Source organism: Canis aureus, chromosome 18 (genome assembly GCF_053574225.1).
Source record: "Canis aureus isolate CA01 chromosome 18, VMU_Caureus_v.1.0, whole genome shotgun sequence".
Taxonomy (NCBI): Eukaryota; Metazoa; Chordata; class Mammalia; order Carnivora; family Canidae; genus Canis; species Canis aureus.
The window spans coordinates 10,440,254-10,460,338 of record NC_135628.1 but is presented as its reverse complement, the minus strand read 5'-3'; the positions used below and the strand labels follow the sequence as shown (position 1 = coordinate 10,460,338).

General features: G+C 37.7%; 1 protein-coding gene across 5 annotated transcripts in view; it reads right to left on the bottom strand.

Moving 5' to 3' along the window:
* Positions 1-20,085, bottom strand: part of IMMP2L (inner mitochondrial membrane peptidase subunit 2) — an 845,985-nt gene that overhangs the window by 33,663 nt on the left and 792,237 nt on the right. The gene's annotated exons all lie outside the window — the stretch shown is intronic.

Below are 20,085 nucleotides of genomic sequence, written 5' to 3'. Positions count from 1 at the left end.
CATAGGTCATATCAAGAAGAATATCAACTGCATTTGTGACAAAGAAGAATGAAAACCAAAGACACTTTGTGTCAACTACAGGATATGTAGTAAATTGTCTACTTCTCAAGAAGGGCAGGAGTCTTGTGCACTTTAATGGTGGGTGATAGCCCAGCTTTAGGAGAACACAGCAGAAGAAAATCACATCTACTCAACCACTCTAGTCTTAGACACCAGGATGATTGCATTAGCCTCCTGATTGGTTTCAAATGTCATCTCAGAAAAGCCTTCTAAGTCCCCCATATTTAAAACAGAATCATCTGGTGTCTCCCTCTGTTTTCCTTACCCTGTGCTGCTTTTCTCCATACTACTTATCTTACCATATATATTCATATGTAAATATTACATATTATACAATTATTAATTTTTCTGGGTCTATAGTCCACTTGCTAAGCTGTGAAACTCTGAAAACGTGGACTTGGTTTTGTAAACTGCTGTATCCCTAGTGCCTAAAAGACTGCCTGGCACATACAGAGGCCTGACAAATATTAACTGAATAAATAAATGAAAGGGCTTCAGGAAGGCCTGTCTTCCTTTTGGATTATTATAAAGAATAGAGGATTCTGAGAGAGAGTAGGAAATAATCCAGAGTGGAAGATGCCCTATGGATGTTGCACAAATCACACCAATGTCATGAGTTTGATGTGGGGAAGAATTTCCCAGCAAAGGGTGGAGAAAAGGAAGAACTTCTGAGCCTCTGGAACTATTTGACAGAAATCAGTTTCTTAAAATAGAAAGTCAAACCAGTCCTCCTGGAATAACAGCAGTAGCAGTGATACAAGAGAACCTAGCAAGTAGGAGGTCCTGTGCTGGTGATGGATGCTTTCCTTCTGAGAAACCACGGGTGGACAATCATCTCTACCAGGTGCTAGGTTTCCTCCCTGGGATAAATATTCCAATATAGGAGACTACAGATACTGCAATTTCTGATGACTGACCCTGGGAGAAAGACATATTTATAAAAATATAAAACTATTTCCTGTGTGAAATCCTGGAATACACAAGAAGTATTTTTTTTTCTTCCTTTTTTGCCAGTTAAAGTTCTCGCCTTTGAAAAAAAGAAAAGATCACATACAAATGAATAGCTGGCTTTAAAAGAGGACTAGACTAGAATTTCTTTTTCTGGATGATGACTAATTTTAGAATAATTGGCTCCTGGCAGGGACAGAGCACAATCTCAAGGAGACAAGGAAGAAAATGTTCAGCAGCCTTGCCCACTAGATGAAGATGTTGTAAACCCAGATAAAATCAGATACAAAAGAGAACAACAGATGCGATATAGAAAAAAAAAAAGAAGGAACCACAGTGGAGGATAGAGTTCAGTGACTCCCCAGGAAAATTAAGGGAAAGAGAAATTAAGTCTACTACTCAGATCCTTAACTGCCTGTGAATCAGAGCATTCGTTCTGATACAGAAGAGTAAATGTGATCTCTCAGATATTATTAAGGCTTTGTGAGAAGGTACTCAGGGCTGAACACATACTGATTAAAACAGAGAGAGTGAGTGTTTGGTGGTTCCTCTTAAACATAAGATTTCCTTGTGACCCAGCAATTATACTTCTAGGTATGTATTCTAAAGAATTGAAAATAGAGATGTATTCAAACAAATACTTGTTCAGGAATGCTTATCAGCAGCCCTATTTATAATACATAATAGCCCAAAGTGGAAACAACCCCAAATCCATCAGTGGATGAACAGAGAACTAAAATGTGATTTATACATATAATGGAAAATTACTCAGCTATAAAAAGGAATCAAGTACTGATACATGAATATGGATGAACCTCAAAAGAGAAACCAAAAAGCACTATTCTAACTGAAAGAAGCCAGACACAAAAGGTCATATCTTATTTGGTTTCATTTATATGAAATATCCAAAATAGGTAAATCCTTGAGACAGAAAGCAGATTTCTCATTGCCAAGGACTAGAGAGGGAGAAATGGGGATTAAGTGCTTAATGGGTATAGGGTTTCCCCTTGGGGTAATGAGAATGTTTTGGAACTTGAGAGAAGTGGTGGCTGCACAGCATTATAAGTGTACAAATGCCACAGAATTGTTCACTTTAAGGTCATGTGCATTTCATCTCAAGAAAATAATAAGCACAGTCTGAAAGGTTAAAAAAATTCTAAAATTTTTTTAAAGTACAGGGAGAGAAAAGGTGGAGAGGGAACAGCAATACATGATCAAAAAATGATATGCTGATAGGAACAGCTTAAACCGAGAGTAGCAGCACAATGTAGGCGACTTCATGAGGCCAACAGCGTAGAGACACACTGAAGCAACAGAATTATGAAAGGAAGATGCAGACAACCTAGTCAGACAAGACCATTAACAACAATGTTTCCCAATTAAGGATGCAAACATAAGGAAAAGATGAACGATGTCTTGCACAGAGGACATATACTCGGGGGACTGCAAAGGTTAATAAGGGGAAGTCGCTGTCTCCAAAAGCTAACACTAACGTAGCTGAGACTTTCAGAAGGCCTCGTGCCATGATGAAGGTAAATATAGGTGTCAGGATCATTTGGAGGAAGAAGAACTTGCTTTTCAACATTTGGAACAGCAAAAACTTCATCAACATTTGCACTGTTCCTTGTTGAATGAGCAGAGAAAGATGGGGGTGGGGGAAAAGAAGGGTGAACGAGCACATGGAGACACAAGAGACTCTACAAGCAATGAAACCCGCAAGGAAGGCTGTGTCCAGACTAGTGCCGAGTGCCAGGCTGAACAGTCTGGATCTTATTCATTAGTTGATGGGGAGCCATGCAGATTCCTAAGTAGCGAATGACATAAGCTGTGTTTCAGGAAAATAATCTGGCAGGCATGTGTAGGGTTGATGAGAGGGTAAAAGAGTCTAGTAGTCAGGTAAGAGATTTTCATGCATGCATTGAGATAATGGCCATGAGTTGAGGAAAGGGACAGATAAAACACATATTAGAAAGGTGATGAGAAGTAGGGGTTAAAGAGGACACTCTAAGAATTTGATTTGGGGAGACTGGGCCGGTGACTGGGTCATTATTAGCTAATAGGTAGTACCACAGGTAATTAGAAGGCAGATATGGCACTGACATGAGTTCCATCTTACAGATATTTGAAATGCTGGAAGAACGTGCAGGGGAAGATGCCTAATAGACAGCAATAAAGCCTGAGGGAGATGAGAAAACTAGTAGACCTCCAAAAAAGTTTAAAGGTTAAAATTTGATTGAGGTTTGTTATGCAGATGGCCAGTGAGCTCCTGGGGAAATGAAATCAACCAGAAGGAAGTACAAGTTTGCTGCCAACTAGTTATGCCAAATCAACTTCAATTTCTTTGTGACAAGGCTTCTAGACTATAAATCAAACAAGTGTTCTAGACATAGCATATCTTGATTTTAGCTAAATATTTCACAAGCATTTTGTGATTATGACCAAAATGAAAACATGTCAGGGACTACAGCAGATAGAGATAGAATCACAGTGGATTGAGCATCATACCTGAAGTACACTGATTTTGACATTCGTAGCAACATAACCACAAACACAGGAGAGCCTAGAAGAGTATAACTTTATACTAAAATGTATTTACTTTAAAGAAGTGGCTTATTTATCTCATTGGGGACTTGGAAATCCAATAGAATTATGACAGAATATTCTGTTGGTTTAAAGTGCTATCTGATGGTTTGGAATTTTTCCTAAAACTGACCAGAGAGATAATTCTTATGAAATTATCACAAAAGAATAGAGTTTCTTGTGAACATTATTTGGAAGGAAACTGATAAAGCATGTTGTTGTCTCTGCACAGTGTCCACACATAAGTTTTCTATTTAATAATTTGGGAGGCCTAAATGATCTGCTGTTAAAATACCACAGCTAATTGTACATGTCACTGTATGTTAATCTCTGTTAAAATATTCATTATAAAAATGCCTTTCAATATTTTAAATCATCAGCTAGTTCTGTTTGAAGAATTCATTGTTCAAATTCCAAGAGGAGGTGGCAGGACCTGGGAATTAAACACAAGGGAAGATGCAGAGAAGTTCCTATCCAAACTCTCCACAGTCGAGTCTCTGGCTCTATATAATGGAAGAGCCAATATGTAATTGCAAAACACACTAAAAATAAGGTGTTAGAAAGGTGCCTAATGAAGACAACATGTTCTCTGCAAAGAGAAATCTATCATCTCTAAATGCCGCCCAATAAAATAGGTGTAATCATTATGTAGTCTTGAGATATTAATAGTGTCTCCATATAAAACATAAGCTAATATTGTCTCTTACTAAAAAAACTTACAAAGTAATTACCCCTAAATATATAAACTGTACCATTTCATTTTAATTCAACCTTTAAAATACAGAATTGTACAAGAATCAATGGATGGATGAATGGATGGGTGGACAGACGGATGGGTAATCCTTTCCCCAGTTTAGACACTACTACAAGATCATAGTTTGTGGTATGTGGGAGAGCTTGCTGCTTGCATAACCAACACTTTTTTTTCTGATTACAATAACCTTGATTTTCTCCCTATGGCAATATACCATAAAGACTGCATTTTCCAGCCTCCCTTGTTACTACCAAGGTTGGCCAGTGATATGAAAATGGAAGTTAATGGGTAGAACTTCCACAAAGGATCTTTAAGAAGGGATTGAGGGGATATTCTTTTCCCTACACTTCCCACTGCCTTCCCCTTTCATCCTTTCTAGAATTTAGAAGTAATGGCTGGCATCTTAAGCTCAGCGGCCATAAAAACTGACATAGAAACTTCAGTTGTCTTTTTTTTTTTTTTTTATTGGTGTTCAATTTACTAACATACAGAATAACACCCAGTGCCCGTCACCCATTCACTCCCACCCCCCGCCCTCCTCCCCTTCTACCACCCCTAGTTCGTTTCCCAGAGTTAGCAGTCTTTACGTTCTGTCTCCCTTTCTGATATTTCCCACACATTTCTTCTCCCTTCCCTTATTTTCCCTTTCACTATTATTTATATTCCCCAAATGAATGAGAACATATAATGTTTGTCCTTCTCCGACTGACTTACTTCACTCAGCATAATACCCTCCAGTTCCATCCACGTTGAAGCAAATGGTGGGTATTTGTCATTTCTAATAGCTGAGTAATATTCCATTGTATACATAAACCACATCTTCTTTATCCATTCATCTTTCGTTGGACACCGAGGCTCCTTCCACAGTTTGGCTATAGTGGCCATTGCTGCTAGAAACATCGGGGTGCAGGTGTCCCGGCGTTTCATTGCATTTGTATCTTTGGGGTAAATCCCCAACAGTGCAATTGCTGGGTCGTAGGGCAGGTATATTTTTAACTGTTTGAGGAACCTCCACACAGTTTTCCAGAGTGGCTGCACCAGTTCACATTCCCACCAACAGTGTAGGAGGGTTCCCTTTTCTCCGCATCCTCTCCAACATTTGTTGTTTCCTGCCTTGTTAATTTTCCCCATTCTCACTGGTGTGAGGTGGTATCTCATTGTAGTTTTGATTTGTATTTCCCTGATGGCAAGTGATGCAGAGCATTTTCTCATATGCATGTTGGCCATGTCTATGTCTTCCTCTGTGAGATTTCTGTCCACAGCAAATATCATTCTCAATGGGGAAGCACTGGGAGCCTTTCCCCTAAGATCAGGAACAAGACAGGGATGTCCACTCTCACCACTGCTATTCAACATAGTACTGGAAGTCCTAGCCTCAGCAATCAGACAACAAAAAGACATTAAAGGCATTCAAATTGGCAAAGAAGAAGTCAAACTCTCTCTCTTCGCCGATGACATGATACTCTACATAGAAAACCCAAAAGTCTCCACCCCAAGATTGCTAGAACTCATACAGCAATTCGGTAGCGTGGCAGGATACAAAATCAATGCCCAGAAGTCAGTGGCATTTCTATACACTAACAATGAGACTGAAGAAAGAGAAATTAAGGAGTCAATCCCATTTACAATTGCACCCAAAAGCATAAGATACCTAGGAATAAACCTCACCAAAGATGTAAAGGATCTATACCCTCAAAACTATAGAACACTTCTGAAAGAAATTGAGGAAGACACAAAGAGATGGAAAAATATTCCATGCTCATGGATTGGCAGAATTAATATTGTGAAAATGTCAATGTTACCCAGGGCAATATACACGTTTAATGCAATCCCTATCAAAATACCATGGACTTTCTTCAGAGAGTTAGAACAAATTATTTTAAGATTTGTGTGGAATCAGAAAAGACCCCGAATAGCCAGGGGAATTTTAAAAAAGAAAACCATATCTGGGGGCATCACAATGCCAGATTTCAGGTTGTACTACAAAGCTGTGGTCATCAAGACAGTGTGGTACTGGCACAAAAACAGACACATAGATCAGTGGAACAGAATAGAGAATCCAGAAGTGGACCCTGAACTTTATGGGCAACTAATATTCGATAAAGGAGGAAAGACTATCCATTGGAAGAAAGACAGTCTCTTCAATAAATGGTGCTGGGAAAATTGGACATCCACATGCAGAAGAATGAAACTAGACCACTCTCTTTCACCATACACAAAGATAAACTCAAAATGGATGAAAGATCTAAATGTGAGACAAGATTCCATCAAAATCCTAGAGAAGAACACAGGCAACACCCTTTTTGAACTCGGCCATAGTAACTTCTTGCAAGATACATCCACAAAGGCAAAAGAAACAAAAGCAAAAATGAACTATTGGGACTTCATCAAGATAAGAAGCTTTTGCACAGCAAAGGATACAGTCAACAAAACTCAAAGACAACCTACAGAATGGGAGAAGATATTTGCAAATGACATATCAGATAAAGGGCTAGTTTCCAAGATCTATAAAGAACTTCTTAAACTCAACACCAAAGAAACAAACAATCCAATCATGAAATGGGCAAAAGACATGATCAGTTGTCTTTAAAAGTTGTGCTGTGAGGACAGCAGGGCTGAAAGACAGAAGGTGTTCTGGGTTCTTTAAGAGTGGGGAAAAAGCCAAATGGATGTTCCATTATATATAGTTAAACTTAACCACAACTAATGTACACTGTGTCCAGTATTCAGTTCTCACCTTTCCACTACATACATCCTTCTTGTCTTAAGATGCTGACTAATTCAAGGTTATAATGTTTGCAACTCATTCAAAGGTTTTCACAAATATCAAAGCAGAGAAAGGCACTATCGCATGCCTGGATAGTCCATAGCCTTGCGTCCATCTGAGGTACTTTGAGAAATGCTTTGAGTTTATATTTTTAAAGTAAATGTTAAAGACATGGTAATTGTTTTTATGAATTTTCCAGTGATGGGTGAGATGGTGTGACAGCTGTCAGCAAAGCGTCAGATAGACTGTGGCAGCAAAAGTAAGAGGATTTAAAAGTCCTTATTCATGGTAGCCTTAATTTCGTCTGATACCAAGCTGCTAAAAAATTGGTATCCGCTGAAGAAATCATGGTTACTCACCCTCATAACCTCTCCACCTCCTATGTTTTGCCTAGCCTCAGCTTTCCCAAGCTTCTTTCAGTTGTTTTCAGAGATGACGTTAGTTGTAGAAATGATTCTGCCCTAGACGGTCAGTCTCAATTGAGTCTTGAAGCACCTATCATTTCTAATAACCCATTTAATGGGGTCTACGCTATTAATCCACACATTAAGACCTAGGGCTTCTCACTCCTAGGAACATCGCTGAGCTTACTCCATGTGGTAGGAGGAATCCTGAGATGGCCTCTGTAATCTCCACTCACTGAGTAGCCTACCTCCCTTTGAGTGCAGGTGGAACCTGCAACTTGATTCTAATCAGGGAATGTGGAAACAGTGGTTCCATGATTCCACTGCACTATGTCTATAAGACTCTGTCTTAGCATGCTTGGGTGTGAAGAATTTTCCTCTTGGTCGTGAAGTAGCAAACATGCCCTACTGTAAACTGCGGATAGAGAGGGCCACATGGTAGGGAACTGAAAGCAGCTCCCATGACCTAATGGGGGCCGACAGTTGACATCCATCAAGAAGCCAGAGACCTCCGTTTTACAGTCACAAAGAAATTAATTCTGCCAACAACCTGAATGAGCTTGGAAACGGCTTTTTCCCTAGTTGAGCCTTCAGGTAATACCACAGCTCAGAGAACACTTTGATTATTTGAGAGGATCCAACTCAGTCAGTCGTGATCCTTGACACACTGTGAGACAATAAGACTGGTTTTAAACTATGAGCTTGTGGTGATTTGTTACATATCCCAGGAAATGAGTACTCTACTCCCGGGCCTCTTTTGCTTCCAGCTTGACCTGGGACCAGGCAACCCAGGGTTGACTTTCTCACTTTCTCCCAATTGAAGCCCTTTGAGTCCAAGAGTTCTAGGCCACAGCATTGAAGCTTTGGTCACTTTTCTAAGAACCACTCCTTCCTCCATCCCTACACACACACACACACACACACACGCACATTTCCACATACTCATCAACTGGTAGACCTGCTGAGCCTTGTAGATTCTACCTTATGTCGGTGAATCCCATTATTTCTAAATATACAGGTCCTAACTACTGCAGTGCTCACAAAGACTGGCACAAAGCTTGTCCAGAATTTAGACATTACCCATGAATGGGTTTCCTAGTCAATAGCTACCTGACAGCCTGGATTTCTAGAAATATTCTCCCCAGCCCTCCCATCTCCAAGTCCTTGTATCACCCTACCTTGTATGCTATCTTTTCTCTTACTGTAGACTCTCGGTGTTGATGAGTTTACTTTAACTCTAACTTGAGATTACAACATGTACTGGATAGCAGACTTTCTTACTTGGTCAGTTATTTCAACCTCTACTTCCTTCTACATCTAAAACAAAACAAGGCAAAACTAACAAGAACAACAACAACCAAAATAAGCAAAAAACAAAGGCCTACTCATTAATTCTAAGAATAAAGCAAATTCAGTATCTTTACTTACTAAGGCCAGCATGTCAGTGCTTCTATACACTGATATAAATACATAATTTAATCTTGTGTATGTTCAATTTTGGGAAATAGAAATGAATTTTAACGTCAAGGGAATATTTGCAAAATGTTTGCATCCATTTTACAGGTCTTGAAACATAGTTTTTTTTTCAAATCTATTTTTAACAGAAATTGTTATGAAGTATCATAATTAACAAATCTGTTTTATGATCTAAGTTATACTTCTGAAAAACTTGAGGGCATCTTGAAGCTATCTTGAATAGGAAAGAAGTATCATTTAATACCATATTCATGTGAGAAAGTTATGTGCTTTAACTGATCATACTGTAGATTTTATAAATTAACTGAAGTGAATATTGGTTATTCATTTGTTATTTTCTGTAATATATGATGTAGTATATAGTATTTATTGCCCCTAATAGATTACTATCATTATCAATAATAAAAGCTACCAACAATTTAGTGCTTACTAATAGTAAGGCATTATTTAAAATGCTTTATGTACATTATCTCACTACATCTGGGCAAAACATGATGTCAAAGGAGTGATTAATCCTATTTTGTAGATGAGAAACTAGGAGATTAAAGACCCTAGATAAACTTCAAAAGATAACATAAACCTAAATCAGGATTTAAACCCAGGCTTTTCTGACATCTCCTATATTGGTGTGCTGGCCTAATTCATTTCCTTTATCTACACATCCAAATAAACTGTATTGCTGTGAGGTTCCTAAGTTTTAAGTTGCATTGAAAGATAGCGTATGTTATTAACTTAAGACAAAAATCTCCATTCTTTTTGCTCACATGTTATTTGGATTTAATACACACAAGCATATATATGCATGTATGTTTGTGTATTACATATTAACAGAAAATTTTGATTCAGCAATTACTTATAAATAAAAAGTGCTAAATATATTATAAATAAAACTTTCAGGAAAATAGCCAATGCTAATCATAAATATTAAAACCAGAGGGACTGGGATTTCATGGAGTCTGAAAATTAAATTATGGATAAACAACATCTTAACAATAGTGAGTCTCCAAGGACATTATATATTTTTCTATTTACTTAGATCTTCTTTATTTCAGCATTGTTTTATAGTTTCCAGAGTGTAAATGTTGTGCATATTTTACTAAATGTATCCCTGAACATTTCATGTTGTGATGCTATTGTAAATAATATTTAAAATTTTTAACTTTCAATTGTTCATTCCCATTGTACAGAAACACAACTGATTTTTTTAAAATAAATTTACTTTTTATTGGTGTTCAATTTACCAACATACAGAATAACACCCAGTGCTCATCCCGTCAAGTGCCCCTCTCAGTGCCCTTCACCCATTCACCCCCAACCTCCGCCCTCCTCCCCTTCCACCACCCCTAGTTCGTTTCCCAGAGTTAGGAGTCTTTATGTTCTGTCTCCCTTTCTGATATTTCCCACACATTTCTTCTCCCTTCCCTTATATTCCCTTTCACTATTATTTATATTCCCCAAATGAATGAGAACATATAATGTTTGTCTTTCTCCGATTGACTTATTTCACTCAGCATAATACCCTCCAGTTCCATCCACGTCGAAGCAAATGGTGGGTATTTGTCGTTTCTAATGGCTGAGGAATATTCCGTTGTACACATAAACCACATCTTCTTTATCCATTCATCTTTCGATGGACACCAAGGCTCCTTCCACAGTTTAGCTATTGTGGACATTGCTGCTAGAAACATCGGGGTGCAGGTGTCCCGGTATTTCACTGCATCTGTATCTTTTTTAAAATATTGGTCTTATATTCCTAAACTTGTTAAACTTGCGTATTAGTGGTATTTTTATACATACCTTAATATTTTATGTACATAGAATCGTGTTGTTTTAAAAACTTTTACTTTTTTACTTACTAATCTATATGCCTATTTTTACTGTAGTATTGTACTACCAAGGACCTCCAGGACGACACTGAAAAAGTGGTGAGATCAGTTATCCATGCTTTGTTTCCTATCTCAAAGAAGAAGCATTTTGATGCTTTATGGCTATGAAATTCCTTATGATTTAGTAAAGGATTAGGATTAACTCTGTGGTACTGTAGATTTTTATAGATAACTTTTCTCAGAATAATGGAGTTTCCTTATATTTCCAGCTTTCTCAGAATTTATATTATGGATGTTGAATTTTGTCAATTTCTTTTTCTGCATCAATTTAGATAATTGATTTTGCTCCTTCATTATGTTAGAATGATAATTTACAATGACTGATGTTTGAAAGTTAAACAACACTGCATTAAACCACTGCATTTGCTCATGATATATTATCCTTTTAAAAACATACTGTTGTATTCAATCTGCTAATATTTTGGTAAGGATTTTGTTTGTGGGAATATTAGTCTGTAGTTTTCTTTCAAGGTCTTTGTCTAGTTTTGATATCGAATAATTACTGCCTTTTCAAATTGCGAAATGTTTCTCCTCCTCTTTATATATGGCTATATTTAGAAATAAATGTCCAGATTTCAGTAGTTTTACCAGCATAATTTCTGCTTCACTTACCCACACACATCCATCCCCCAGAGATAATCCCTTTTACTTAGGTGTTTCGAAATCTCAGTGTGTAGCTCATTCATATTTTAAAATAGATCGATATAAAATCAGTTGGCCTTGTAGAAATAATTTTGTAGAAGTATGAACTATGAGAAACAATGAGGTGCAAGGAAATTCAAAATATCATTAGAATACTGTGGTTCAGAAAATAACTGATGTTTTCAAATAAGTCTTTGGGTGATGAAGACTACTGCTCATATAATGACTAGGTTTCAAAATAAAACACATAATATAGTCAAAATCTTATTGAATTCTAATTATATAGAAACGGATAGTTTTCTAAGCACTCTCAAAAGGGTTTTCCTTTTCTTTCTTAAGATTTTATGAGTTACCCCCCTCAAATTCCTAATATTCTCAGTTGGTTTTATAATTTCTAAGGAAGAGAGTCAAAGTAACTGTAAGTGCTAAATGTGTATAGTGGGAAAATCACCAATTTAATGTGTTAATAACAACTTTTAGATTGCTGAATAAGAAAAACCAAGCCAAAGTTACTTCAGGTTGAATAATTTCCTTTAGGAATATCACTCCTTGCTAACATTTCTAAGTTTCTCTTACAGTATTATCACACCTATTAAATAGTGCAACTGTACAATGCAATGTGTGACTATAAATTATTCTCAGAAACATAGCTCTTATCTTAATTGCTAAGAGACTTTATCCTAACCATTAGTTATGTGGTGAATTCAGCATCATGGAGAATCACTGCTGTGACAGTGCTCCCTCACACTGTCCCTACCAGAACTCAGGTGACAACATGGAACATTAGATCACATGCTAAGCCATTTATTAAGCTATTAACTTTGTCTGACCCAGTTTTAAGTTTTTGTGTTCTAAATGTCAATTTCCATTCACTTGATTTCTTTCCACTTGGCTTTGCTAGACTAAGAATAAATTGTCTTTTTCAAGGAAAAGCAAAGGAAGTGAGACTATCAGGAAAAGTAAACTCAGAGGACTCTTGGGGAAAAATTAAGTACTGTTGAGAATCATCTTTAAGTTAATTAACCAGTTTGGGAGGTAATTGAGATTCCTGCTTCATCTTCTTTGCCTAACACTGCCCTTCTGCCCTGCATTTTACACTTGGGTACTTACTACTGTTTACCCTGATTCCATAGCACATGGCAAATCTAAAGCATTTGCTTAGATTAGATCCAGTTTTTTTTAAATCAATTTACTTTATAATATAGTGATAGAGAGTCAGTAGTCATTTTTATACACAATCAGTTCATTATTATTATTTCCACTGGAAATAATAGAGAACTAAAAGGAGATTAAACTAGACATATACTTTCTGCTCTTTATTAGTATGTATCATGAGGGATTTGGTGATCAAGGAATTTATGGCTACTGGCTAAAGAGACCGTTTAAAATGACCTGTGAATATCTTTCATCCATGCTGATCCATTACCAAGGATAATCAAAAGTTGGCTAAAAAACTTCCAACATCTCATCAAATACATTATTTTCAACAGTTGGTTGGGCTTAGAGAAAAGAGACTGTTAAATGGTTTCTAGCAATGTTTCAGGTGAACAGGAAGTATCTGATTATACCTCAGACTGGGGGGGAGGGGAGTGCAATTTTAAACTTACATCATAGTACTTTTATTATTTACTAAGAAATACCATATTTGCTTGTTGTAAACTGATTTATCCAAGCCCTAAAATATATTCTCTCAGGTAATTAATGTTGCCAACCTGATAAAAGGTTAAAAAATGTCAAAACAAATGCAAAGTGTTGAGGAGGGTAAAAATAATTTGTTTCATAAGTTTTCAGTGTTATGCCAGTGCAGAAATTTTTAAAAATCCCAGTATTTCTGGTGTTAATATTATTGAAGGAAGGAATGCTCAATTCTGGGAAGAGGAGATAGCTATTAAAGATTCATAATCTGTAGAATATCTTGACTGGTGAGATGTGATTTAAAATGAGAGGGAATGGGTAGAGTCCAAGATAACTCCCAAGTTTCTAGTGTAAAATGGTGGTACCAGTCATTGGAAATGGAAACTGTGGAAGCAGTAAGTATTTAGAAATATGAAATTAAAGCCCATGCTAGCTGTCTGGACTGGAGAAATAATTCAATCATGAGAACATGAGAAATTGAAGTCACTGAAGATTTGGGTAAGTCATTTTAGGAAACAACTTAGAATGTAAAAGAAGACTTGAAGAGGGAATCCTAATGGCCAATGATATCTAAGGGTTTATTTGAAAGGTGAGGAAGCATCTAAATGGACTTGAAGGGCACAATCTAAAATATAAACAATGCCTAGGTAAGCTCTAAACACTAGGCATGATGTCTGTATGGCTTACCATGGTGTGTATTCACGGTACCTGGAACACAACAGGTAAACATTTGTTATACTCCCTGGAACACAACAGGTAAACATTTGTTAACTAAAGACCAAACAATCAAGAGAATGGTGTCCTATCAAACCAAATGCATAGAGCACGTCAAGAAGAAATAATGTGCAGTAGTGACTACTGGATTTGGCAGTTAGAAAGTCAGTAAAAAATCTTATCAAGAACAACTTCTATGGAGGGTTGCCTGGCTGGCTCAGTTGGTAGAGCATGTGACTTTTCCTCCTGGGATTGTGTTTGAACCCCAGGTTGGGTGTAGAGATTACTGAAATCTTAAAACAACAACAACAACAACAACAACAACAACAACAACTTCTGTGGAGTTTTGGTGGTAAATTGAAATGCATTGAGGGGCAAATGCCTGATGAAGCTATGGAGATGTTCAAGACTGATGTCTTTTTCTTTTCTTTTAAGATTTTATTTATTTATTCATGAGAGACACAGAGAGAGGGATGCCTGAGTGGCTTAGTGGTTGGGCATCTGCCTTTAGCTCAGGTGTGATCCCGCAGTCCTGGGATCGAGTCCCACATCAGGCTCCCTGCATGGAGCCTGCTTCTCCCTCTGCCTGTGTCTCTGCTTCTCTCTCTTTCATGAATAAATAAAATCTTAAAAAGAAACTTAAAAAAGAGAGAGAGACAGAGAGAGGCAGAGACACAGGGAGAAGGAGAAGCAGGCTCATGCAAGGAGCCCAATGTGGGACTTGATCCCAGGACTCCAGGATCGTGCATGGAGCCAAAGGCAGACGCTCAACTGCTGAGCCACCCAGGCAACCCAAGACTGATGTCTTTTTCAAAAAGAATGGCAGAGAAGAACAGAAATTATTAATAGATCAATCTAAGAAGGAAATATTAAGAATTTTTTTCATAAATTGGGGGAGATTGAGCAGTTTTACGTACTGAGGGAAAAAGCCAAAAGGGAAAAGAAATTGAAAAAGAAAAAAAAAAAAAAAGGAGGGGGCTTGAGGAAGATTTGATAAAGTATGGTCAGTCCCTGGGACAAGGGAATGAGTTCTAGATCAGAGATGGAGAAATCAGTCTAAAATGAGAGGAAAGTCCTCTCTGTCAACAGGAGTAAATGTGAGGAGCAAGTGGAAGAGTCAATGTTAACACTGAGGTTTCTGACGTAAGGTATGCTCATTAGTCTACAAATAGGAAGTCTGAGGCTTTTATGCTTTAAATTTCTCAGTGAAGTAGCAATGACATCATCTTTTTAGAAGGGTTGGGGTAAAGTAGGGATTGTGAAAAGAGTGGTAGATATTTGGGGCCAACTGTGACACCAGATTAGGTAATTAGACAAGGATATATGGAAATGGTTACCACTGTCCAAGTGAAGAGGAGATGATAGATTTTGGTTAGTTGTACCAATTTGCTTCAGTGGTTTGATTTTCTCTAGTGGCATTCACCAGTCCTGGTATAGGAACCCAAAAGTGGATGGCAGGTTTAATTCAAAGCTAGAAGTTGACAGAGAAGTATGATAGAATGGATAGGAACTAGGGAGGTGACAGTGCTAAAATTGATGCACTTGAAAGTTAGACTGTGTGGAAAGGGAGGAAAGTGGCAATGTTTTAAGTTTACAAGAAAGAGGTGGCAGTGATTGAAGTGCTTCAAGAGTGTGAAGGGGAACAAGGTGTTACGTAAGAGGGTATGGGAGCCTCAGAGCTAAGAGATTATGGTCCTGAATCCCTCCATCAGGGTGGGAGAGAAAGGGCCCAAAATACATGGTAGATTTATCTGGGTATGGTTCCACACCTAAGTGGGATCATCCAATGCAGACATCGGGTCAGCTGTTTCTTTTCTTTTCTTTTTTTTTTTTTTTTTAAGATTTTATTTGATTTATTCATGAGAGACACACAGAGAGAGGCAGAGACACAGGCAGAGGGAGAAACAGGCTCCATGCAGGGAGCCTGATGCGGGACTCAATCCCGGGTCTCCAGGATCACATCCTGAGCCAAAGGCAGATGCTTAACTGCTGAGACACCCAGGCGTCCCAGCTCAGTTGCTTACGTGAAAAATCCAGAAGCAGCAAGAGCAAAAGGACAGATGTAAGCACCCTACAGCAGTTGGGGCACATATTAAAAATGTTAGTATTTGTTTGGCATGCTGGAATAAAGAAATGAGGCTGCCTGAAGCTGTAGATGACTGGATCAAGGGGTTGCCTACTGCTTGATGTACATCCCAGACACACCTATCATCCATTCCAATTCATTCATTTCCTGTACACTAGAGCACACTGATTCAGAAAAACTTTACCTTAGAAAACACTGAAAGACAAAATTAAGAAAATCAAATGACTAATGACATAGGTCAGAAGTTAAGGATGAGGGGTCCAAAACAAAAATATTAGGGTCTGAATCCAGGCAAACACTGGACTGGACATAGGAGAAAGGAGCAGGGATAGGAATGAAGGAAGAGTCTAGGACTTTTGTTACAAATTGTCCTTGTGTGCCATCTGACATAAACCTATGATATATGGATGAGTCAACATTGATGTTGGTTGAATATGAAGGCGATACTTGGAGTTCCTAACTTCAGAAGTGGGTATTTTAAGGTAATAAGCAGTAAGGATTACTTCCACTAGTTCTTTTTTATTCATATAACATAAAACCAAGCATTGGAGGCAATTAATCAGGAAATTAAAGAAAATAGGTTATTTAAAACTGTAGAGTTTTTACAAATTAAGTAATAGTACTCTGGGGAAAAAAAGAAATCCAAACCATTGTTTAAATACAAAAATTTACTTCTAAAAATATATCCTAATATTTTTCTCTTTGGCTACTGTGTAAACTAACAGGAAATTCTTTTAAGTCCGGGATGCTTATAAGTATAGCCTTGCCTGTGCGTCAGTAGGATACAAGATGCTTTATTCTGCTTGAACATCTTTGAAGGAATGATCAAACAAGTAGAATGTCATTTGCATTGTCAAATGACCTTCGTCTGTGATCTTCATAGAAAACAAACAGCTTTAAAAGAGAAGAAGCTGTTAATTGGCCATATTACAATAACAAGACTTCATCACATGCTCTATCCTATAGTTCAGAATTATGGCACTCTTTTATGTAGTTACACTGTAAATCACTATTTATGGCATTTCTGCACTTCTAGCCAAAATATCCAGTAAATCAAATTGGAGATGAAATATTTTTGGCTTAAACCAATTCAATATGTTCTCACTTCTGACAGCTGTAAAACTCAAGAGTTATTTTACATCTCAGTGTTTGAAGTCTAAAAATCACAATTTTGGATGACCAGATGCACTCCAACTAAAATCCTGGAAATCTCATGATGTCTGGGGAAATTAGCTAAGAGGGGCATGAGCAGGTCGTTGTTACTGGATGAAACTCATAGGGAATCATAGCAAGGGATCATTAACTAAAAAGTCAAAAGCAAGAGATTATAAACCACAAAATTTTAGGAGATACCCCAATTGGAATTAAAGTGTGCCTGTTAACAGGATGATAAAACAAACGACATACACTCTGTTTTATTCTAGAAAGTCAGCTAAGGGGGCACTTGGGTGGCTCAGTCAGTTAAGAGTCTGCCTTAGGCCCAGGTCATGATCCTGGAGTCCTAGGATCCAGGCCCAGTTTGGGCTCCCTGCAGGGTCTGCTTCTTTCTCTCCCTCTGTCTCACCCTCAGCTTGTGTCCTCTCTCATTTACTCTCTGTCTCTCAAATAAATACAATCTTAAAAAAAAAAAAAAAAAGTCAGCTAAGGATAGAGTCAGAGCCCCAGTTGAGTGTGGTGATCATTCTAACAAAACATTTATGTAGAAGGTAATCACTCTTCTTCAAGGCTGTTGTAACATTTAGTAAAAGAAGTAAAAGGACTGAAGGGATGAGCTCAAGCAAGAATATAAACAATAATGGAACAGTTCACCACCATAGGGGAATGTTGACATAATTCTTTGAGGTTTTCCAAATAAGAACAGCTATGTCTGTGTTGTTATTTTAAAATAATTTAGTAAAGCCACAGATTTATATACATGTACTAGAACCATTCAAATTTTGAAAAATAAGATGTAATGTAGTCTTTGCTCTATTATCACTGGTTGAGATTATGATACTGGCCTCAACCACAGTGTGGAGCCAAGCCTGTGGCCCTTCTGTCCTTACGTGAGCTGTCTTCTAGTCACTGGAATATGACTGTTGGAAATGCAGTATTTATGCTAAATATTTCTGGAATCTTTTAAACGTACTTCACTTAGTGGCTATGACTACTTTAAAATAGCAAAGAAATAGACCTGCCCTATGACCCAGCAATTGCACTGTTGGGGATTTACCCCAAAGATACAGATGCAATGAAACGCCGGGACACCTGCACTCCAATGTTTATAGCAGCAATGGCCACAATAGCCAAACTGTGGAAGGAGCCTCGGTGTCCATCGAAAGATGAGTGGATAAAAAAGATGTGGTTTATGTATACAATGGAATATTCCTCAGCCATTAGAAACGACAAATACCCACCATTTGCTTCAACGTGGATGGACCTGGAGGGTATTATGCTGAGTGAAGTAAGTCAGTCGGAGAAGGACAAACATTATATGTTCTCATTCATTTGGGGAATATAAATAATAGTGAAAGGGAATATAAGGGAAGGGAGAAATGTGTGGGAAATATCAGAAAGGGAGACAGAACGTAAAGACTGCTAACTCTGGGAAACGAACTAGGGGTGGTGGAAGGGGAGGAGGGTGGGGGGTGGGAGTGAATGGGTGACGGGCACTGGGGGTTATTCTGTATGTTGGTAAATTGAACACCAATAAAAAATAAATTAAAAAAAAGAAAAAAATCTAAAAAAAAAAACAAATAAAATAGCAAAGAAAAAAGAAATATTTTTAGATTCTTACCACCCTTTTTCCTGAATAGGGGGAATCCAAAAGTGAATTTTCATTCACAGGTATGTTAAAACACAGACTTCTTTCCCTTTGTGACTGTGGATTGGAACTGTAGAACCAAGTGGTGCTTTGGGAGGGTTTAGTCCTCCCTCTTTCTCTCAGCTGCTCCCCACCCTTAGGCACCACCAAGATTAATACACAACATGAAAAAATAGTCTTTGTTCTATCAGATCAGCTGCAGGAAGAATTATCTTGCTTCCCTTCCGAAGGAATCACCACCCTACACCCATCCTATTCCTAGTGTCATCACTGAGTGGCAACACTGTATATTGGTCAGCTACATGGATTTGAGCATCAAACAGATTCTGACCCATACCAGAGACAAGCTGAAAGAAACAGACAGCATCTCTTTCTATGTATTTGACCTTGAGAAACTTAATACCTCTCTAGGTCTCAGATCTTTTTAGAGTGGGTACACTGACCTAAAGTATTCCAAAATGCTTCAGTAGTATCTGGCAATATTGAGTGTTCAATTAAGGTCCTCCATTTTTAATATTGCTATTACTGGTATTATTATTATTGCAAATAGTTGATCTAACGAAAAGTATCCACAATAAAAACCACAAGAAGTAATGGGAAATGAAGACTATAAAGAGGTTTTGCTTACTAATAAGCAATATAAAATATGGTACAGGTTACTTAAAGATTTCATCTGTGAAGAATTGTAGGACCATATGTTATATTATTTTGAGGGGGACTGATTATCAGGAAATGAGGTTTTCTTGTTCATCAAAAGTCCTGGTTAAAAATGAGTTGTTGTTTGTTGTGGAATAAACTATGTTGACTCAAAATCCAGATGTTGAAGTTTTAACATCCAGTACCTCAGAATGCATTTGGAAATAGGAGCTTAAAAGAGATGATGAACTTAACATAAGATTCAGGATGAGCCCCAATCCACTGACCAGTGTGTCCTTCTAAGAAGAGGAAGGTAGGGTAGACAGACACCAGGGGTACACATGCACAGATGGACAGCCATGTGATGAAGCAGCAAGAGGGCAGCCAGCTACAAGCCGAGGAGAGACACTTCAGAGGAAACCAACCATGCCGGCACTTTTGTCTTGTATTTCTAGCCCCTGAAGCAAGAGAAAATAAATTTCTGGTAAGCCACCCCATCTGTGGTATTTTGTTAAGGCGGCCCTAGAAAAGTAATCTACCATCTATGGGTGAACAACTATTGAAAGAACAGAATATGACAAAACAATTCTAAAACACGTTGAATGTGATTTGATCATTTAAAGAACATTTTGGTCTCTCATATTGCCTCAGAGTTATCTATAGGACTATCAATTTTCATTTTATTAGCAAAGAA